This window comes from Magnolia sinica, chromosome 6 (assembly GCF_029962835.1).
Source record: "Magnolia sinica isolate HGM2019 chromosome 6, MsV1, whole genome shotgun sequence".
Lineage (NCBI taxonomy): Eukaryota > Viridiplantae > Streptophyta > Magnoliopsida > Magnoliales > Magnoliaceae > Magnolia > Magnolia sinica.
The window spans coordinates 90,773,457-90,798,012 of NC_080578.1; positions in this window are offsets into that span (position 1 = coordinate 90,773,457).

Here is a 24,556-nt window from a genome sequence, read left to right on the forward strand (position 1 = left end):
TAAAAGTTCCTTCTTTTCTACATCGTCTACTTACTCAGTTCATCTCAGGTTATCTACAAAAGGAAAAAGTTACCTCTCATAAGTAGAGGTTAACTTAACGGACTGATCCCTTAAAGAAGGGGTCAGAATGTTAAACCCATGAAAATCTACTAAGGGATCCCCTCATACGCAGGGGAGAAGCTCGCAGACGACCCGATTCCCTGAAAAAGGGGTCGGCCCGTCACACAATGATAAATCTACGAAAATGACTAAGGGGCACGCACAATTCGTGGGGGGTTGACCTCTCAAGGGGTCGGTTCTTAAATACTAACAGATCATTACAGAATCTACAAAATAGCCAAGGAGCGCCTCCAGTGCATGAGAGAAGGGGCCTTAGAAGAGCCGACCTTTTAAGGAGTCATCTCACCACTCGACATAGGATCAGTGTCAATCAATCATCATTCAAGTACTAGCAATGCGATATTACGCCCTCAACTAAGGGTCAAAAATCATCATCCGCAAAATATCCATCCAAGAAATTATGAAATATTCCAAACAAAAAAAATAGAAAGCAATATCTCATTCCCTCTAAATAGAGGGACCAGCCTCTGAACCAAGGGACTGAGCGGCAACCACTTCGACAAGAGGGGGGCGCACGGGTCCTTCGGCTACTGCAGGGGCAACACCATCATCTTCTTCGCGGGTGAGGGAGTTAAGGTCGACGTCTGGGCAGAGCTCTCAGACCTCAGCCAGGCAAGCGTGAAAGCCAGTATGGTAGCCAAAAAAGTATAGCTTATCCAGCTCCTTGGCCCTCTCAGCTGACCCCTTATATTCGGCCATGGCCACGGCAGCCTGCGAGGCCGCTCGAGCCTCGAGTTCTTCCTATAGCTTCGCCCGGTCTGCAGATGTTGCGACTTTGAGGACGATCCGTTGCTGGGCCAGTTGGTCCGCAATCAGTCGTCGCTCCATCTCGAGAGTCTCCTTTGCCACCTCAAGCCCCGACTCGGCTTCTGTGACCCTAAACTCTATGTTCTCATTAGCCTCGTGCAGACGCTTGATTTCGAGGTCAGCGACATCCAAGTGGGCCTGAAGTCCGTTGACCTCGCCCTGGAGAACTATCTCCCTGGTTCGGCCCTCATCGACGCCCCTCCGCAACTCGTCACGCTTCATAGTCAGAGCCCCCAATTGCTTCTCGAGCTCCGCCCCTCGCTCGTTGAGCTCGACGCTGTGCGCTATAAGCTCGGCCCTTTCCGCCTCGAGATAGTCTACCTCCTTCAGCCTCACCTTCACCTCCACATCATTAGCAACGATTAATAGCAGACTGAGGCGTAGTCGTTCATGAACTGGACGTAGCCGCGAGTGAGAGTATCAGCTACCCTCAACTCTGGCGCATGCTTGGCTGCCCAAGCATTCAGCAAGGCCATATGATGGCCTTGAGGAAAGGTCTCCGAAGCAGGCTCAGAAGCCCCTCCAACCCCACTGGTTGTAAAAGCTTAGGCCCCAGGCTCAGGCGCAGTGGTGTGTCCGACCAAGGCGTCGGTCCGGCCAGCCAAGAAGTCAGCCTCAACAAGGGTATGGCGGGCTGTAGATCACGTGGGAGCATTGGCGTCAGGAGTCTCCCCGACTACTTCTCTCCTTATCCCGGCAAGCAGGGCCTCAGGGGCTGGATCATCGAGGGTCGGCGTCGAGATGGTGATAGGCTCGACCCAGACAACTGTCTCGGGAGTCCGCGCTTCAGGGGCTGAGGTCGAAACAATGGCGGGTGCGACATCACTGGGGGCTGTGGCGGGTACCGCTTCAGCTAGAGCTGCAGCAGGCGTGGCTTCAGCTGGGAAGGTCACGGCTGCAGCTAGAAGAGGTCCAGCCCCGACAGTTGAGGAGGTGATGGCTGCAGCCGGAACAGACTCAGCCTCGGAAGTCTTCTTCTTCTTCAGCATCACTGTAGTTATCGGCTCGGAGGAGAGGACTACGTCCATAAAAGGGCGTGGTACAAACAGTCTCTTCCTCTTCGAGCCGCCAATCTCCATCCCTGTCCAAGAAAGAAGAATCCGCCTAAGTAAAATCTATTGGATGCCAACAGATGACCCCCGAAGAACTCTCACCCTACTTACATAAAGCAAAAGGAGTGGGCTGAAGCCTACAAAAACCAGACGATACCAGATTCTCTCCGTTGATGAGTTCGTGCCAGACGCGTTGGTCTCCAGCGAGCAATCTAGCTCGACAGACTTGCTGCTGCTGGAGAGGACTAAGGCTCGAGGCCTCCTTCGACTGAACTGCATATAGAACCAAAAGATTTTAAGTCAGAATGTGGGAGGACAAATCAAGCATGCAGAAGGCGACTAGAAAGAAAAGCGCTCGACTTGGATTTGCGAATTTGGTGGGGACCCGGACCCGTAGCCCGTCCAATTCAAAGGCAAGAGCCTCTCATTCCCCCAAGGCTCAAAACCACTTTCCTTTCCAGTCCTTGTTGGAAGAAGCAAGTTGGGTTATCAAACCGGGGACGCAGGGAGGCCGAGCCGAGAAGTAGTGCCCCCTATCGAACTTGGTCATGTATAGGGATATGAACTCGTCTGGCGTCAACCTCTGGCTCTTCAAATGGTGCCAAAGAATGAACGTGGAGACGAGGATCCTTCAAGGGTTCGGAACCAACTGGCCCGGCGCTATTCCCAGTCATGCGACCCACGAACGGATGGATGAGAAATTGAAGCCCACACTGGAGGGCGTTGGTGAAGATGACAATCTCCCCCTTTGCAGGAAGTCCCACCTGATCCGTAGGAGAATGGGCTCAGATCCGCAACAAATCCAGAATCTGATAGTCTTTCCGGATCTGAGCCATTTGGGACTCGACGAAAATCGAACCCTATGGGACCAAGGCCTTTCTACAATTTCCCGACGGACCCGCCTTCGACCGACCACCGGGATCTCTAAGTCCCCTCTTCGGCCTCTTACCTCAGCTTTTGGCTCTCGGATCTGCAGTTCCTCAGGCCGAGGGGTTAAGTGGAATGGCCTCGAAGGGGCCTTCAGAGTTTCTGGGCTCCGAGTCAATAATCTCTAGTCCGGAGTCAGAATCAGCTCCTTGGAGCTCCCTTACTTCATTGAGATTACATGACATTGTGAAAGAAGGAAAAAGTCTTAAGTAATGGAAGACTCATAAGGCTACTGGCGAATCACTCCGGCAAGAATTTTTTCAAATCCGGCGGCTTCTTTTAAGCAGAATCCCTTCTCCGATGGTTGAAAACCCTTTATCCGGTTACAAAAATCCTCTTTCCGGCAGAAGGCGATTTGAAAGGAGTAAGGAAAATGGAGAGCGAGAGAGCAATAGAAGTATGCAAGTGAGGGCGGGAGGGCTTTATATAGCCTTCCCCTACCTCAGCATCATCATTGCAGACAGGTGTCTCCGGAGTCAAGGCGCCTCAACTTTGACACCAAGGGACACGTGGAGGGGAGCAATATGTCCGAGTCCACACTTTGAGGTCGGAGTCGTTTTAGCATTTAATGCCATTAATGGTGCAGGTGGCTCCCCCCAGCAGACACGTGGCAGTGTCTCCTTCACTCCACCGATTGCGAATGGTAACCGTCGCCACGGAAGCTGAAGGATTATGGCCGTCGTACCGCATGCAGAATGCGAAGCGCAGATACCGCATTAATTGTGCTCCGATCATCCCAGTCGGCACCATGAGCAGGGATACGAAGGCATCGCTCTATTTCCCCAGGCATTTACTCTTTGAGTCTGAGCTCTAACTAAGAGAGTAGGGGGCTTCTATTATGGGGAAATCCAACTCGACAAGTCAAGGCAGCTACGAACCTTAGAGCTCGAAGGGGAGACCTTGGGGATGTATGAAGGATAAGCAGGGCCAAGTCCTCTCTCGGCACATCCCAGCTCCGAGCTGCCATCGTTTAATAACTCAACAAAATGGTCAATCTACGTACCAGTCTTGGTCCAAGGTTTGGAGCTGAGGCCCAGAGTCGAAGCAAAGGGCATTCGACCAGTCCCGACTACTAGTATTTGGCCTCGGGTTGAGTGAGGCCGAGGCTGAGGCTAGATGTAGATATTTCGAGTGCCGAACCAGGAAACTACCCAAACGCGGACGTGACCGAATACCTCGCCAACAAATACAAACCCTTAAGACACGATACGCTACACAATCAATGGATTACGGATAATATTTTCAAGATCTCAATATCCCACTAATTGAGCAAATCATGTCGAGATTAACGGACGTGGATTGTCCAACCCACAGGTATAAATACCAGGGGACCCCATTGCTACAGGTACGTAATATCTTGCACTCTCTCTCTCTCTCTCTCTACATCACTCGACTTAGACCCAGATTCCCTAGCCTAACTTAGGCATCGGAGGGTCCCCTGGCTAGGCCAGGGTCTCCTTTGCTCACCCATTTGTGCAAGACTAGGGTTCGTTTGATGTTTGCAGCATTGAGTGGAGGGTGGTTTAGATTTTGACCTCAACATAAACAATATAAAATAAGAGGAAGTCTTCCCAAGCTCTCTTACAGACAAGCTAAAAAACAGAATACATATGAGAATTTATAGGCTTTGCTAGTAATAAATCCACTCAGCCTGGATTTGGATGAGTTCACCCAATTAATGGTCAGAATATATATGAGAATTTATATGCTTTGCTGGTAATAAACAGAAAATTTATATTTGTTGCAATGTGATTGGGCGACATCATCACATATTGCATTTAATGCAGCAATGCCGACAATGTCAGTGATGACCAATCATGATGCAGAAAAACAAAACTTCTCTGTTATGTTTATGGAAAACAAAGGATCCACATTCAATTTTAGAAACACATCATGGTGGGGCCCACCCAAGTGATGCACCCACACGTAGACATCTTACAGTCCAGTTCATACAAGAGACTTCCGGCCCATTCCGACGCACATGTATGCTTCAATGCTTTTGGTTTGAATTAGATTCAAAGAACATTTCATGGGATATAACACAAACATCACACCAATATGACAAACATTTTCCATTTGATCAATGGCTTTTAATATGGACAGTCAAGATTGTTTATAAAAACATGTCCAATCAACAATTTAATCCATTTATTTGTCAGGGCCCACGATGGATTGGTTACCATAAGGGATTGCCAACTAAAAAAGGGATTGGATGGTTTGATTAGTCTGATTTTTTCTTGATGGTAGTCTATGACATGTGTTTTGGAATTAATAAACAGATCGGATCGATCAATTGGACAATACAAGTGAATAGATGTGACTATAGGCATTTTCATGGACCTTAGCAACATCCCTAAAACTTTGGACGGCACGCAGGAGGTGACTTATTGTTATCTGAACCATTCATTCGTCAAATAGGAGCAAGCCAGGGTGCAAGAATCACACATATTGGATCATCAAGAAACGGGTATGTGTGTGTGTGTGTGTGAGAGAGAGAGAGAGAGAGTCTAACGCTCTCAAGACGCTACTAGGTATAGTGCTCCTAGTTGCATTGGAATACTTAAACTGTCCAATCCATTAATCCATACTGTTAATTAGATCTAACGCACATTTCATCATTGGAATACTTAGACCATCCAATCCATTGATCCAGACTATTAATTAGATCTAACTCACATTTCATTGGTAACCATGAAAATATCATATTGATCATACTAACATAACCATTTGATAAATAGTAAGAGTGTCAATGGGCTGGCCCTGGCTTGCAAAATTAGAATTTTGAATAGGGCCGGCCGGCCGGGCTCGAAACAGTTCAAAAATCCGGGCCAAGCCCAACCCAGGCGTGGCCTGTTGACGGCACTAATCAATATATAGGGAGCAGTTTTTGTAAGTGGGCGCATGTGTCTGTAAGATATATATATTATAATAATGATAGTGGAGGACACACTGATCCATAGCTCAAGTGGCAGATTGGGCCAGGATACCTCGTTTCAACACTAAGGTCATGGCATTGAATCCCTTGTGGCCTCACCAAGTGTGTCATGAAATGACTCAACGAACTCTCAGCTAAGAGCCAAAAAGGTATATATATGAAATAAAATACCCTTTTTTGTTTCATACCCTTTTTTCTTCATTTTGATAATGCCTACAAGGTGTTTGATGAAATACATATAAACAACTATTGTTGTTTTACATACAATGAGAAATTAAAAGTGCGCTCCATGTATTTGTGAAAATGCCGCACAGGATCGATTTTGGCTCGAACTAGTCCGAGTTGTTGACCAAATTGAGTCAAGCTGGCCAGTTAGGCTCAAGGATCGAGTCGAGCCGAGTTTGAGCTGGGGTCAATTAGTGGCTGAGCTGAGTCGAGCTGTGCCAAGTTCGACTTGTGTACACCTCTAGTAACAGTTCAAAATCCAGGCGGAGACTAGAGTTGTACATGAGTCAAGTTAGCTCGGCCAGCTCGCTTGAGTCAACTCGAAAAAGCTCGACTTGCGTCGGCTCGAAATTGGATTCGAACTGAGTCAATCTGGTTTTTGGAGCTCGAAAAAATTCCGAACTGAGCTCCACTCGACTCAGATTGAACCTCGACTCGAATCAACTCGGATCGAATCAGCTCAGTTACTCGGTTATTTTGATATTGATGTTGCTCGCCGAATGTTTTGATGAAATGACTCAATGAAGTGTGACTGTCCTCATATCTTGATTTTGATGTTACTTGTGGAGTGTTTAAAGAAATACTTGTAAAGTTTTGTTACTGTTTTGCATTTTGTGAGAAAATGAATATGCATTATACGTGTATGAGAAAATGTCGCACAGACTCGAACTTGTCTGAGTTGGTGACCGAACCGAGCCGAGCTGGCCAGACAGGCTCAAGGACCGAGCCAAGCCGAGTTTGAGCTGGGGTTAGCCACTGACCAAATCAAGTCGAGTGGTGCCAAGCTCTACTCGCTTCGACTCATGTACAGCGCTATTGAAGACTTAACCTAGGCCTGGCCGGTTGACGGCCCTAGCAGTAGCCGATGGTGACTTCCCCCCTCCTATGCGTTTAGCATGCACAAAGAGGGATTATGCAACACTTGTGGGATCCACTACGTCGCACATGTAAAATCGACTCCATCCATCTACTGAGAACCAGTATTTGAATAGTGCATGCAAAATATCGGCCCCCTAAAATACTCATACCGACCTAAAAAAATGTGTTCTAAAAAAAATGCTTCCCATTTTTTCAAAGACGGTTGGCAAGGATCTAAAAGAAATTCAAGTTTTCAGTTTTCAAAAGTCCAATTTAAAACGTGTTCTAATATTTCTACTAATGTGGGATATTCACACACTAAGTGTTCTCTCCTCCTAGAGTTGGTCGGATGAGCATTTTAAATTTTGAGTTTGGAAGCTCATTTTCTCATTGTCCTAAGATTCCTCACCCATGGTTATTAAATGATAGGAGATTGGGGCACATTGATTCCTTGTGCAGGTTGATACCTAATTTTTAGTACTTAGCCAAAGCAAGCCCTCACATGTTGGATGAACTATTTATGCCACTCAAATTCATTCTGCTAAAACCCGCGCCACAAGAAAATATCACCTTACCACAACTAAGGAGTAGCCACTAAAATCAACCTTGCGTCGTGCATGAAGACCCAACAAATGTCCCAACAAATTAATAATTGTCTCCGCAAGTTAGAATAATTGGGACCCACATGCTTATAAATACCCTTTGGCACTTATTTTGAGGGGGACCATCTTTCGAAATATTCTTCGTCTTCACTATGACACAAGAAGACAAGGAATTCTAGGTGGAGATGTTCATCAAGGTGAGCCTCACTTACTTGAACATTATGCCCCACTGGGAGGCCCTCGAATAGGCGTTGGACCCTCAAGAAAAGCTACGATGCATCCGATAGGCGCTACGGTGCAGGCCAACTTACAAGATTCCAAGGTTAAGCTCTGCACCATAGTGTAGATCTTGTAATACCCATGTTAAGATATAGAGCTTTCCTTCAACCCATACAAGGACCAAGGGCACAATCCACACAAGATTTTAGTCCTCCCATCAGATCCCCCGAAGCTTAAAGCAAAGGACTGATGGCCCCTTAGGATGCATGCCCTTGACTTCATAGCCCCTTTGGGGGGCGCTGTAGTTTTGAAGCTGGGTACCTTTGATTTACTCACCTTAGGTCGCGAAAGGAAGACTGTTCCATCAGTGTTATCTTATAGATAAGAGACCATAGCCTGATATGAGCCTACTCCCAAAGTATCAATGTTTTTCTCTTTTGCATTTTTAGTTTAAAGCCTACCTAAGCTCCTATGATAGTTCACCATCACTTTCTTTTCTCACATATGTGGCACTCATGTGCAACTATCTAGACCATTCAAATTCTAGGTCACATTGTAGGTGGAATATATCTACAGAGTCAATTGATCAAGCAATCCTAACCATCAAATTGATGGCAATTGAATGAATGGTTAAAAGTAAAATAGTGAGTTGTCCAAATTCTTAAGGCCAAAATCATATTATTACTATGTTCTTCTCAATGTAAATTTGGGTTACGCTCCATACAAAGTTGGATCAGAAATTTGGACGGTCTGGATAATTGTACAACTATGCCATCAGTACAGCTGAAGAGTCACCCCCAATTTTAACTGCTGTTAAACTAACATGGAAGTTACCAGAACCGTCTATCTTGATCGCAGTCATTTGGATGGTTAGGACTGTCCGATCCAAGTGCCTGACAATATATTCTCCTCCCAAAATAGGGCTGGCACCAATTGGACTTATGATTGACTGACCATGGTGGTCGTTAATCTAAAGTCCTCGCACCAGTCAAACGGCTATGATTGTCTGATCAAGGTGGTTGTTGGTCTATGCTCCACCAACAAGGGCTGGTCCTGGACGGTTAGGATTGCTTGATAGAATCAAAGACAATGCTTTCCTGCATCCTAGTTGGTCCTTGGGAAAGTGTAATACAAACTATCATGGATTCGGTAATTCCCAAGACTAGCAAGGTGACATGGACTTGCTAATTCCCAAGTCTTTTGGACTATGTTACTTAGGTAAACCTTTTTTTTTGGTTTTTAACAAACTCACACACTCACGCCGGTGAATTTGACCACCTATGGGTACTTGAACCCTTGACCGGGTGTTGAAACCACCCGAGCAATGGTATGGACCCAGGTAAATCTTCTTATACTTTTAAGAATAAGTGATAAACAACAACTACCAAATCCATTGTTTGGTAATTAAAATATCTATCCATAAATATATAAGAAGCATTTATTGTAATGGCATAATATTTATTGCGAAAGCAGAAGCATTTATTGCTTTCTAAGTCTCTTGGCAAGGTAGGTTAGGTCCTGTCCCTGCCGGGATGGTAATAAATCAAATTAGGGCTCTAGACTGCTCACCGTGATGTATTTTATCAACGTTATTCATTTATTTTATCATATTGTTTTAAAGTAAGAACTAAAACATTAGGCAGATCCAAAAGTCAAGTGAACCATAGCGTGGGAATTGAATCGAACGCTGGCTATTGAAAATTTTTCGGGAGCTGCATTAGTTTTGAATCAAGTTGATATTTGTCTTTTTCCTTCATCCATGTTTATACCTTATGAATAGATTGAGTGGCAAATAAACAACAGAGTGGCCCTTGGGAAATTTTAATGGTGGGGTCATTATCACCGCTATTTCTTGAGGTGTGGTCCACTTGAGTTTTAGATCTTCATTTTAAAGCTCATATTCTAAAATAATCCAAAAATAAAAATAAAAATGGAAAGCGTAGATAAAAGCAATGTATTACTGGGGGCCCTATAGAGCCCAATCCGGGATGGATTATTGTCCAGGTGGGGCCAAACGCAATCGGCTAACTTGCATTTAGTGGATTTGATGGGGAAGATTCTTACAGGTACCTACCTGATGAAGGTAGCTTTCCCTGATACTGACACTGGAAAATGACTTAACATCCATGGAATCCACCTCATACGTTAGGTATATCACCTCTTGTTTATGCTTGGTCCAAAAAAATCAAGCTAATTAAATATTCATGCAATTTAAGATTATACAAAAATATCTGAATTTCTTGTGGTATGGCCCACTTGAGATTTGGAATACCCTAATTTTTGGGTAGTCCTTTCATATTGAGGCACATCACATGAATGGATTAGAGAGCAAAGAAACACCATAGTGGGCCTTAAACAAAACTAATGGTGGACATCCCATCTCAATTGTTTCCTATGGTGTGGCCTATTTGAATTTTTGATCATCATGATTTTTGAATCCCACTGTGAACATGAGGCAGCCTACATGATGAACAGTTAGTATCAGGAACATACAAAAGGTTAGTGCCAGGTAACCACGCCAGTCAGGTTGGGCTGCATGGCTTGGTGTTAGGCAGACCCCTGTTTCAACCCTAAAACAAGGAACAAGTGCCCATGTGGTGCGGATAGGTTTATGAGTACGTTGGTGTGGGTAAAACTTCAAAAAATAAAAATAAAAAAAAATCACCCATTATGTTAGCTCTGCTCATTTATAAAGTCATTTTAGTTCTTAGAAATTTGAAATTGACTTGAATCCATGCTTTTTCTTTTATAAAACACCCACCCATACAATAATAGGCATTTGAACCCATAACCTCAATGTTGAAACTCACGAGTCTACCATTGAGACATGAGTAGGGACATGTATTCATGAGATGATGGATATAAAATCCATGACTTTGGCAAATCCTAAGTAAATATATACAAGAGAGACCTTCAAATTTATTAATTTTAAAAAATATTACACCTTAATCCATAGCTCAAGTGGTAGACTGAGTGAAAGATACCTCATTTCGATATTGAGGTCTTGGTATCAATCCCTAGTTGGGATGGCTAACAGTGAAGTGTGAACTGACAGTGGGGTGTACTAACAAGTTTAAAATATAAATAAAAAAATAATAATATTACAATTACATATTCATATTTGTGGACTAGTTACCCTTACTGCCCATACAAGCAAGGACGTTTCCTTTTCCCCGTGGTAGGAAACCCGTGATCGACACCCCTATAAATAACTAAAAGAAAAGGACCTTTCCTTTACCTCAGTGATAGGAAGCTCATTATGGGAATATTTCAATGGACACTAAGATTTTCTCAAATCCAAATATAATGTAAATCCAAGCATTTTAAAAGTTGTTATTGAATATTCCAAATAGAACCTTGGAAGATAAGGATATATGTCAAATCTCTAATGGTTTTCAATGCCAGGTTTTTAAATTAAGGGATTTTTCAATTCCATGCTAACAAATCCCTAATTCAAAATAGACAAATGTCAATGCAAAATGTATAAAGAGAAGATGACATGGTAGAGCTAGAAAAACTGTAAAAGGGTAGAGTCATCTCTACATATATAGTACATGTTGGGAAAAAATCTACAAGTCCATAAGTCGGCTTATGGAATGGAACAACTCTACTAAACCAGCATGGGCCCATGAAAACCCAAGCCTGATAAGGCCTCTACGTCCAGAAACAAAGCAATATCTAAGGAGACTTATACAATTGTAAGGACACACAAAGAGTTTACAAGCTCACACAAGTGGTTGAAGTACTGACATAATTTATAGGTTGGCTAAAGGATGGTTATGGATCACATATAAATCAGCCACATGTCGATTACGGATTGACCACAGCTCGGTCAAAGATCAATCACAAATCGGTCACAGACCAACAATATCTCGGTTATAGATCGGTCATAGATCAATCACAGATTAATTACAGATCGGCCATAGAACGGCCCTAGCTCCGTTATATATCAACGATACCCCTGGCGAGGTCTAATGGTCTCAACGCTCGGATGAAGAAAAGAAGAATCTTCCGGATCGTCTAACGGTCGAAAATGGTGAATGTCGATCTGTCGATCAGGATGGTATCATTTTCAACACTTGCATAGAGATCCAACCTAAAGCCGAACTATAGATTCAAAGAATCGTCGTAAGACTCAAAGATCTCTCCCGTGATCTTCGAGAGATAAGATCAAATCCCGATAATTGCGGGAACCTACAATCTCGGAAAGATCTCGGATCATATAAGATCTCCAAGATATCAGGAAAGGATTCCTATGATGAGGGATCCTCTCTCTCCTATAAATATATAGGCATCTCCTGCCATTTGAGGTACGTTCACAAAAACCTTAACATTCAATTGGTCTCTTTTCTAGAGATCCTACCCCACTTCAAAGACCCCTAGCTTGACTTTAGCATTGGAGAGTCCCCTGTATAAGCCAGGGCTTCCTTTGTCTCTCACCTTTGCCTGTGCAGGTATAGGAAGGTACGCGGTGGAGGGTCTACCAGAAAATTACACCAACAGTACACATGGCAAAGTGATGTATCAATGTATAGATGTATACATTGGTATCAAGATGAGTAGCTCAGGCTTTAAAAATAAAAGTCATGAGACAATCCTATCCATCCATCTTTGACCGCAGGGCCTACCTTGATATTTCAGCTTAGAGCGGATTAGGTGTGGCCTGGTTAGAGGGACCGCCTTAATATATGTATAGTATATCCATGTTGTCCATCCATTTTGCCAACTTATTTTAGGGCATTAGCCAAAAAATAAAGCATATAGAAATTTTAGGTAGACCACACCACAAGAAAAAGTAGTGATTGACTATTAAAAACTTCCCATGAGTAACAAAAGTTTAGGATCAAGCTGATATTTGCATTTTCTCTTTTTAAAGTCAGTATGATCTTATAAACAGGTTGGATGGAAAATAAACATTATGGTATGGCTAACAAGTTTTTAGCATTGGCTTTCTTTTCTTCTTCTTCTTCTTATTTTATTTTATTTTATTTTTTATTTTTATTTTTATTTTTTACACACGCACACACACTCACCCTAGTGGGATTTCACCACCTATGGATACTGGAACACTTGACTGGGTGTTGAAACTCTTGAGAGTCTACCACTGGAGCAGGAGTAAGGATCCTTAACATTGACTTTCAATCATTGCCTTACCTTTAATTGTAATGTGGTCCACGGTATATTTGTATATACTTCATTTTTTTTTTCTCATGATCTAAAATGAGATGATAAAAATGAAAGCCCGGATATACTACACATACATCAAGGTTGTGGGCCCTACTGTCAGGGCAGCATTGTGTTGGGTGAGGGAGTGGATTAGGTGTTACCCATAATACCTTGAGTGTTACCCTTATGATGGGCCCATCTTGATGATATGTTGTATATCCTCACCATTTTTATGTTTGTAAAGTCTGTTTTAGGACATGATCCTGAAATTTAAGCAGATTCAAGTCTCAAGTGGACCAGTAATGATTAAAAGACCACCATTTAAAACTTTCCAAGGCTCACCATATGCAGATAAGTAATGTTTATTTTTCATCCAAACTTTCTACGGTTAACAAGACCTAAATGAAAGGAAAATACAAATATCAGCTTTATCCAAAACTTTTATAACCTACAAAAAGTTTTTAACGGTCATTTACTACTGTTTCCAATAGTGTGGTCCACCTGAGATTTGAATCGGCTTAAATTTTGGAGTAAACTCTTAAAATGATCTGAAAAAATGGATGAGTGGCATGCATACACAAAACATTCATCAAGGTGACCCCACATGGTAAGGGTAACACCTACTACCATCTTACCCATGTAACACCTAATCCGCTCTTGTTGGGTGAGAATGGAGCCGCACCTAATCCGCTCCCCTTCGGCTCCACCGGATATATCAACAACTGTGGCCCACTAGTGGATTTAACAGTACCGTTTGACCATGGAGAGATGTGGATTTTCTAATCTCTTAGACCCATTTTTCCACTGGAATAATGCCACTTCTATTAACACGTCACAACATGAACATAATGCCACTTCCTGGGTGTTCAGATTATACTAACTCAAGATGGACTTCACTTGTCACAGTCTCACTATGCTCTTACCATCCTTGAAAAAACACAATTGGTAGACTGTAAACCTATAAGCACCCCCATGGAGTCCAAAACCAAAGGTCTTGACGACACCACACCACTCAAGGATCCCCCGACATTTTAGAAGTATTATCGGAGTACTTCAGTATCTTACACTCACTCGACCTGACATTTCATTTTGTGTTAATTATGCTTTCCAATTTATGTATGCACCTACACTTGCACATATGAAGATAGTGCGACAGATACTTCGTTATGTCAAGGGTACCATACACCTTGGTCTCCATTTTTTTTTCACACTCTACACTTGATCTATGTGCTTTCTCTGATGCAGATTGGGCAGGATGTCCTTCCACCAAACGGTCCACTTCTAGTTACTGTAGCTTTCTTGGATGCAATCTCATTTCTTGGTGTGCAAAAAAAACAAAACACTGTCGCTTGCTCTAGTACAGAGGCTGAATACCGAGCCATGACCCATGCCACTGCTGAGCTTATCTGGCTCACTTTTCTACTTCGTGACTTACAGATTCCAATGTCACATCCACCGGTTCTATTCTATGATAATATGAGTTCTTTACATATGACTATCAATCTTGTAGCAAACACATCGAACTGGATTATCATTTTGTGCGAGAGCGGGTTGTGCTTGGTCTTCTTATTACTCGTCATGTCTCCACTTGCAATCAAGTTGCTGACATATTCACAAAACCAATGTCAAAAGCACTCTTGAGTCATTTCAGAAACAAACTTCACCTCCACCTCCGGCCAAATTTGCAAGAGGGTATTAACACATCACAACATGAACATAATGACCAGCGTGATTCCTCCCGAGAAGCCCACGTGTTACATCTTTAGTGTGACTCATCAAAAGAATCTCAAAACTCTTATAAGGATGCAGGAGCGATAAGGATGGATAGAGAAATAAGGAAGTACAGCCTTACAAAATCTACAAGGAGTACGACAGGTAATCAACAGCTCGAGCAACTAAATAAAGGATTCTCACCAGTCAGATTGCAATCATATAAGAAAGCACAACTCAAATGAATAAGAAAAATATCTTGTACTTGATGTAGAGCGGGTTGCGGACAGTTTCATGGCCAAGATGGATTAGAAAAGGCCCGGTCGACGACAGAAGTGATCCGGACCGTCGGACCTTAGATCGGGTGTATCTCGCAATCCGGAATGAGTTATCTGACGTAAAATATATGATTTTGGGGTAGAACGAGCTACTTTAGCCAACCAACCCCACTATGCCAGGTTGCGCAACCCGAAATTGTGAAAAACCCCTGGATCGACGGTCATTTCCCTGTTTTAATTTCATTTTTACTATAAATAGGAAGTTTTAGTTTGATTATAACTCTTCATCCGTCGAGCTTTAGGAGTTGCGCCCAACGTGAAAAGAGCTTAGAATAATTAGGAGAACGGTTTGGTGGAGCCAAATAGGACACTTACAATTTTTGGCCGAAAACCTTTCGCACTAGTAAACATCACGACCATCTATAAATAGTAAGTTTACTATTTATAGTAAGTGGCGAATTCTAGGAGTTTTAGTTGTAGTTTGATTCTAATTTCTTTCCCATTGCTTGGTACCCCTATTTAAAGGGTTGTGAACTCATTTTTATGGAGTCATTAATCAATTTCGAATTTATTAGAATTTATTCCTATTTTATACTTTCTTTCCTCGTGGATTCAAGAAGTCTTTGTGAGGAGTCCAGAGAAGTTCCGTGGATTCGGAATAGTTATCCTCTTGAGGAAGACGGTGTTCGACCTCACGTCCTCACCTGCGTCAGTACTGATTTCTCTATCTAAAAATATCTTGTACTGACCTCCTATAAATAAGAAAATCATATGGCTCTTGTACTTACGTTTGCTTTCATCATTAATAAGAAAGCTTTTGCACTTTAGCTTTTATTCAATTTTTCTTCTACTTCCACATGGCATGTTGCCAAACGCACTACATATGTAATGTAGAATGTCTATTTGTTGGCACTTGGTTTATTTTCTGACATGTGTAGTGTGTGCATGCATGTCAGAATCAATATAGTGGCTCAATTCAAACAGATTAATTTTGACCTCAAACACCAAAATAATCAAATACATCCAATATAAACATATATAATAAGATCGGTCGCATGCTCATTCACTTGCAAAATTTTATAAAGATAAGACAATAATCAAATGGTAGGATTCTTTCTTTGAAAGTGAATGACGTTTTGCCTTTTATAAAAAATAGCTTTTTAGTATGCTAATACAATCAAACAAAGGAAAAAAAAAAAAAAAAAACACTCACGACCAGTCATTAGCAGCGACTTAAAAAATACATTTAAAAAAAAAAAAACTGATTGATATTAAATAAGAATTAAATTAGCAAATTGATTTAGTTTGATTGGCGTGAAACGCCTTATTTTGTTAATTTTCTCAGTTACTGGGTTTCTACTCGGGCACTCCTTGAGACATTTTTCTTTAAAAATAAAAAATAAAAATTTATTATTATTTTAATCGTGAAGGTTGTGACAACTGAAGAGTCACCACATGGGACTGATCGAGTTCTCATTCTACGCGCCTCTCAATCGCTCCTTGCAAGTCGGCCTCCCGGATATCCTGGAATATCTTTCCCTACATTGACACGTCCATAAATAAGGTATAACAGCGTTTGGGCCCCGAAAAGTTCATTTGACGGTCCGTGAATAAATTATCTTATGATGAACGTTCCAGATTACCCAAAAAACATTTCAATACGCCACGTATAATGCGTTTCTATTTGGCGCATGAAGATGCGGCTTCTTGAATTAGCATGTCCCACAAAAAGGTCCTCCCACGCAGAGAAAACGGGAATCGGATTGCGTACTGAGTTACTCAGTACGCTTTTATCGTACTGAGTAAACTCAGTTGGGGCCACTGTTAATATGTACAGTTTATCCACACCGTCCATCTATTTTTACTGATAATTTCAACGGTTGATACCAAAACTGAAGTGAATCAAAAGCTCAAGTGGACCATTACACAGGAAACAGTGTGGAATAATGATTTCTACCGTTGAGACCTTCCTAGGGTCCAAATTAATTTTTATTTGTCATCCAACCTGTTCATAAGATCACAAAGACATGGATGAAGAGAAACCACAAACATCAGCTTGATCCAAAACTTCTTTGGCCTCCAAAAGAAAATTCAATGGTAGAGGTTCAATCAAACTGTTTCCTGTAGTGTGGTCCACTTGAGATTTAATTTGCTTCATTTTTGGGATATAGTCATAAAATTATCTGTTAACATGGATTAATAGAGTGGATAAAATAAATAAATAACATTGGACCCCACACAGTTTACTCAGTACGCTAAGGGTACTGAGTTACTCAGTACGCAATCCGCTTCCGAGAAAACGTCCTCACTCAGCGAATAAAATGGTGGGAGTTATTTCATACTCTGCTAGTGCATGATGATTGATACGCAGGTGGTCAGAAACTGTACACGTAGAATGTATTAACTTAAAATAAACCGACCAACCCACTATCTTCAAGTTAAGGTCCCAATCTACACTACACTGGTGGATACTTGCTAATTGAAACTGGAGCATTTGATGGGTTTCATTTTTTTTAATGGTCCACTGATCCGTTGGTCAGATTATTAATAATAATATTTTTTGGATCGTGATAAACGTAAAAGACTCAGAACTCGCAGATTTTAGTTTGAGTTAATGCACGTATGCAGTTTCTGAGTGATTTCTAAGTGCCTGTGCATCATCGACCACCCTCTGCCGTAGTATAAAAGCTTTTCACATTAAATAGATATAGATGAGGAGGGTCACGAGCACGTGACACATGCTGGCATTCTCGTGGCAAGCATGAGAATGCCAGAAAAGACATGAGGGCCACGTGTGCCCCTTTCCCCACCTATTATCTTTTTATATGTAAGTTTTGTAGCCCGCGGGCTACATATGTAAGTTAGATAGATGGCTGCCCCACTCGGATTTGGATTGGGTGGTGACCCCATAACCACCCAGCTAGCTGATCGAAAAGCTCTGTGGGCTCCACCACGATGTATGTGTTTTATCCACGCCGTCCATCCATTTTTGTAGATAATTTTATGGTACGAGCCCAAAAATAAGGCAGATTAAAATCTCAAGTGGACCACACCACAGAAACAGTGGGGATTGAACGATTACTGTTGAAAACTTCTTGGTAGCCCACCGCAATGTTTATTTACCATCCAACCTGTTCAGAAAACGGAAAACACGAATATCAGCTTGATTCAAAAATTCTGTGGCCCCAGGAAGTTTTCAACGGTTGGCGTTCAATTCTCACTATTTCATGTGGTGTAGCCCCCTTAAGCTTTCGATCTGCCTCATTTTTGGGATCATCCTCTACAATGAGCTGGAAAAATGGATGGACGGTGTGGATAAAGCACATACATCATGGTGGGACCCACGAAGATTTTTCACTAGCTTGCTGGGTGGTGTTGGTGTCACCACCGAATCCTGCACAAACAGTGGGCCCGTCCGATTTCAGCTGCAACCCAGAGAGTCTATGAACGAACTACGAAACCCGGACTTGTTCAGCGCTGCGGTGCATAGTCTCAGCCAGTGGGGTCCAGTACCATACTGGGTAGATTGTGGTCTCGCCACACGACACGAAAGGATGATCTAAACCGTTGGTTCGATAGGCCCACCATGGATAGGGTGTGTAGAAAAAAATCCACACGATTCAATGATCCTAGCTATTTGACCAATATCTTGGAAATAAAGGGCTAAAAGACTGACTCCACATTCTCATAAGTCCACTATTGGATGGTCAAGATTGTTTAATCATAGTGACCAGCGAACCCACTAGATGAATGAATGGCCCGCATCCGTCACGTGGGAAGAAAACCATGAGGCGAGTTATTTTATACTGTGGCAGCGCATGCCACTTGATAAACAGCCACTTAGAATCGGAATCGGATTGCGTACTGAGTTACTCAGTACGCTCTTATCGTACTGAGTAAACTCAGTTGGGCCCACCGTGAATGAGTGTGGTTTATCCACGCCGTCCATTCGTTTTTCCAGATCATTTTATGGGTTCAACCCAAAATTGATACATATAAAAAGCTCAAGTGGACCATACCACTGGAAAAAGTGGAAGTATTGATTTCAACCGTTGAAGACTTTCTAAGACCCCCAGTGATGTTTATTTGTCATCCAACCTGTTCATAAGATAAGAAAGACATGGATGAAGGGAAAACACAAATATCAGCTTGATCTAAAACTTCTGTTGTCCCTAAGAAATTTTCAACAGTAGATGTTCAATTCACACTGTTTCAGGTGGTGTGGCCCATTTGAGGTTTTTATATATTTCAATTTTTGGATAAAGCCCTAAAATTACGTGTTAAAAGAGATGAATGGAGTGGATATAATTTATGAATGACACTGGGCCCACGGAGTTTACTCAGTACGCTTACCGTACTGAGTAACTCAGTACACAATCCGCTTCCCTTAGAATCTGTACACGTAACACGTGGCATGCGCTAATAAAAATTAATCCAATTAAAGTATGGATTACTAAGTCAGGGACGTCCCAAAATCTGATTGATCGAGCAATCCTAACCTTTGATTCATGGAAACTTGTTGGTTGGAAACGGACCACCACATTTTTTATTCTTAACCGTCCAATAAATACCGATCAGTCAATGGTCAGATAATCAAGTAACCCAAGCTCTGTGGGGCCTACCATGGATTTACATGTAAAATCCACTCCATTCGTCATGTTAGAATTCTTTATTTCATTGTACGGACAAGAGATCGAACCCATAAAATGTTCTGTATGGCCAGCCCTTCCATGATCTACACCGTATCCAAATCACACAAGCTCCCAGTCCAGTGCATGAAGGGCCATGATTAACCAATCACGCCAGTGGATTTGATTAGCCTCACCATGGTTCCCTAAAAATCATCTAAACTGGAAGATCCTAACCCTCCAATCTAATTGGCCCATTCTACATGAATTGAACAGCTGCGTATTTTATCTTGACCATCTACCTTTACACCACTGATCGAAGGGTTAGGATCTTCTAAACCATGGGTAATCCCCACCTAAGTGGGGCCACTGTGATGTACGTGCCTTACATCCACGCAGTCCATACATTTTGAGAGCTCATTTTAGGGCATGATCCAATATTGAAACTGATACAAATATTAAGTGGACCATACCACTGGAAACAAAAAGTGATTGAATCCCCATCATTACAAACTTTATGAGGGTTACCGAATATTTATTTTCCATCCAACTTGTTGATAAGGTCACAAAGAGTTGGACATAGAGACCACACAGACATTAACTTGATCTCGAACTTTTGTTTCCCACTGTATGTTTAATTTTAATAGTCTATTGTAATTATTTCCTGTATTATGATCCATTTGAGATTTGGATATGCTTCATTTTTAGAATTATACTTTAAAATGAGTTTTCAAAATGGATAGGTGACAAGGATATAAGACATATATCAGAGTAGGCTCTATAGTGATCCCACCCACCTATGCGGACCGGGGGATCTACCGAAGTGGCGCCCACCTAAGTGGAGTGCATCTAGTAAGCCGTTCATGATATTAACAAGTTAGATGTAGGACTGTTTGGATTTAAGCGAAGTTGGACTTCCATAGGCTACTTTGTCACTATGTCATTATAATAGTTTTTTCTTTGTTTATTTGTCAAATACCTTAAAATAAGATTAAAAAATGTTGTTTTTGTAGGAGCTTAATATTTTATGATGAAGTTTACTAAATATTGGACAATACTTACTGTGATATATGAAAATATGTAATCATGTATTTATGTTTTGTTTTGTTTGACCTTATATACCTTTGGCCCCATCCTGGTAGGATTGACAAGCCATAGCTAATTGTTTTGTTATTATTAAAGTTGTACATGGACTGAGTTAGCTCGGTTAACTCACTCTACTTGACCCAAAAAAGCTTGGCTCGACTGGATCCGATTTTTTGAGCTCAAAATTTTTTTGAAAAAAGTTTGAACTAGAGTAAAATAGATTTTACTTAGCTCTAAACTTGACTAATCTATGCAAACTATAAATATTTTGTATATATATATATATATATTAAAAATCATAAAACTTAAACTTAAATTCAACTTGTAAGCTTAAACTTGAACTCAACTTGAAAAATCAAAAAACTTAAACTCAAACTCAGCTTGTAAGCTTGAACTCGAGCTCAACGTAAAAGATTGAGCTCGAGCTGACCGGAGCTACTGACTATGCGGAGCTGCCCAAATCGGGCTCAAGATCGATCCTAGCCACGTTCAAGCTAGGGTAGCTTGCTGGCTGGGTTGAGGTAAGCTCGACTTGGTTCAACCCATGTACAACTCTTATTATTATTATTATTATTATTGTTATTATTTTAAATTAGCTTAATGCTAAATATAATGGGATGTGTACGGATGTTGGATGCACCAGGTCCAATGCTAATTAAAAAGTGTTACATCTGCGTGTAAGTATGAGACCTACAGTCAGTAGGTAAAATATTATATCTACACATGATGATCTTGTGCTGTCACCGTGGATACACAGTTTGCATATGAACGTTGTCCATGGTGCTGCTATGCAGGTGCCACAATGATGCATGTATTTTATACCCATCATCCATTTATTTTCAAACATTATTTTAATACATGAGTCCAAGAATGGAGTGAACTGCATCATGGAAAACTGTGGTGATTGAATGCCCTGCCAATGAAAACGTCCTAGGGCCCACTATAATGTTTATTTTCTATCTAATCCGTTGATTACATCACACAGGCCTAGATGAAGGGAAAACACAAATATCAACATCATCCAGAAACTTTTGTGGCCCCCACAAGTTCTTAATGGTTGGCGTTCGATCAGCCACTTTCTCCTGTGGTTTGGTTCACCTGAGATTTGGATCTGCCTTAATTTTATATCAATGCCTTCAGATGAGCTGACAAAATGGATGGACGGCATGGATAAAACACACATCATTATGGTGCCCACAACACCGACCAGTACCGACCTCCGTCATGGAGGGTCACTACCGAATCCGAGTCCAAGAATACATGATATGTAGCGTCCACGTTACATACAAGTCCTCAATATTGACACGTGCGGCAGGTGATTACGTAATCCAAACCGTCGGTTGACTACCATCGTAGATTGAGAACACCCCAAGAAATCTTCCACCCTGGTGGGTCCCATTCCAGATATACGGATCCAAACATGCACATGTGTGCGTGGTCCCACGTGTGAGGCAATCCACTCTCACCGTACAATTCATCGACCTTCTAAAATTCTTTTTTCGTTTTTTTTTTTTTTTAAAAAACCTTTTGAACTTTTCCTCGGAGTTGGCTGGCTTACATCGAATGGAATGGAGGTGGGGCCCACCCAAGAAAGTCACGGGTCAGCCCGACAACGTGGTGTGAGTGGGACGGACTCAAAAGTCCCCTCCACATGATCTCAGTTTTTCCCGAGAAGCCTGAGAAAGAAACGGCAAAAAGCTTCACATGGCCCAACGTATAAAAAAGAGTCAAAAGGAGCAAGTGAGAACTGTCGTGGTTATCCAACCCAAGGATTTTCGTTGTAGTTGTTGTTGCCGTTGTCATTTTGTACGGATCAGGATTGTGGTCCACTCATCCTGACCACTGGTCATCTGTACCAACCCCCTCCATTGGAAAGGGGATTGCTTGTGATCCGACACGAGGATATTCATCTAATCAGGGCTATATATAGAGTTCACGTGAATGTTTGTGGCAATTGACATCCAAGTTGAAGGATAAAGAGTGGTTGAAATGTTGAAATTATAGTAGAATTGGATATACGGAGAAAGTACAAATTTCAAAATTCAAATGGATGGGAAATCAAATGATCCGTTAAAGGAAGTCAATTCAGCATAATCCAGCGAAAGAAAGAGTGGTTGTGATATATTATCTATGTTTAAAGTTGGACACTTGTATTAATAGTTGATTTTAGATATCGGAGCATCGTACCATATGTGTCATCATCAAAGTTGGTTCAACACATAAAGCGAGTATGATGGTAGCCTAGTTCTTATGGTCAGTAATCATGTCGGTAAGATTATTGAAATTGGTTCGGTTCACATTAGAATGTATGATTGAGTGGAGCGTACTTTGACAGATGTAAGGCACATTCCAGACTTAAAAAGAAGAATTTGTATCTCTGATATCTCTTGAGACAGTCGGATGCAAATTCACCTGTTATGAATGTGTCATGAAAATTTCAAAATGAGCACTCGCTATTATTAAGGTACAACAGATTAGAAATCTTTATATATTGATAGGGAGCACTATATAAGGCGGGGTTGCAGCGCCTGTATTGGAATCCACATCAACATGGGTGTGGCATGTGTACCTAAGTCACGCTAGCAAGCACCATATGAATGTACTTCTTGATTGTGGTTTGATTATTTGTTTTAAAAGTTTTAATTTAAATATATGTGATCATTACATATATAGTAAACAATCAAGGCTATTTTTTAAAACTGAAAAAACATGTTAGTAAATTTTAGTTTGATTATGTGTATTTGGATGTATGGTTTTTGCATAAAAATTCGAGTTTTGCTCGACTTCTTTAGGATTGGCAAAGGATAAATGAATATGAAGTGTGCATGAGAAGCGGCAATTATCATGTTACTACGAAGAAAATCAGAGATGGTGATAGAAACTTAGAGCACTAGAGCTTTATAATTAAAGCCACAATGGAAATTAATCGAGTGCCTTTAATCTACTCAAACAGAACAATTTTCAGCTCAACTGAATCCTGTTTTAGTTCAATTAAAAATTCTGTTTTAGGGTGTTTAGGTTGATTTTGGTTTGTCATAAATTTGCACTTAGGATCGATCTGGTCCGACCAAAATTACATCCAGTTCGAGCAGACTTGATGCGTAAGTGTGGGATTAATTTCTAATCAAGTACAGGATGTATAAATATATTTGTTATCTCACAATCAGGGCAATTTAAAGATGAGCCAAAGGATTTTGAAGGAGAAAACTGGGGTTTTCTATTTGTAAATCGTTCCATCTCTTGTAACTTTCTAATTATCGTGGATTGTTTATTACTTGGTACCATGGTTTTTCCCTGCGAAGGTTTTTCACGTAAAAATCATATATTATCTATTGTTGTTTGAATTTTTCTTTACCTCTTATGTTGTGTGATTCTGTCTGAGGTTACTTCCGTGCCAAACAAATCAGGTAAGCGTTTCTTGTGTCCCCAACACCAATCAAGTGATCAAACCTTTTAAATGGGCCAATTTGTTACCACCATCCATTTATGGGACAGATCACATGGAAAGATTCAATCAACCAAAGTACCACTTTGGAATCTTAAACAATTCAAAGTGAGATCCATTGATTTGATGTTCTAAGATGATGATTGAACCCATTTTGTTTTTCCGCTTAATCTTAATTCTCCATTTTTCACATTATTGATCATATGTTTAAAATCATCTTAATGGTATGATTTTTGCATCATGAATTGCTCCTAGTTGTATAAACAAATGAATGGATCAAATCCGCAATTAAGCATGCCACATGTCATTTGGATGCATGTAAGTTTTTAAAGTTGTAAGTGAATTTTACTTAAAATTGACTTTCAGTGGTAAGTTATGGAAGTGACTTCTCACCCTAGCCTTGTCAAGTTTCCTACCGATGGTTGTAAGTACCTTACAAGTGAATTTTCTCCCCCCAAACACCGCTTATAAGTGATTTACTGTAATTCATTTTCCATT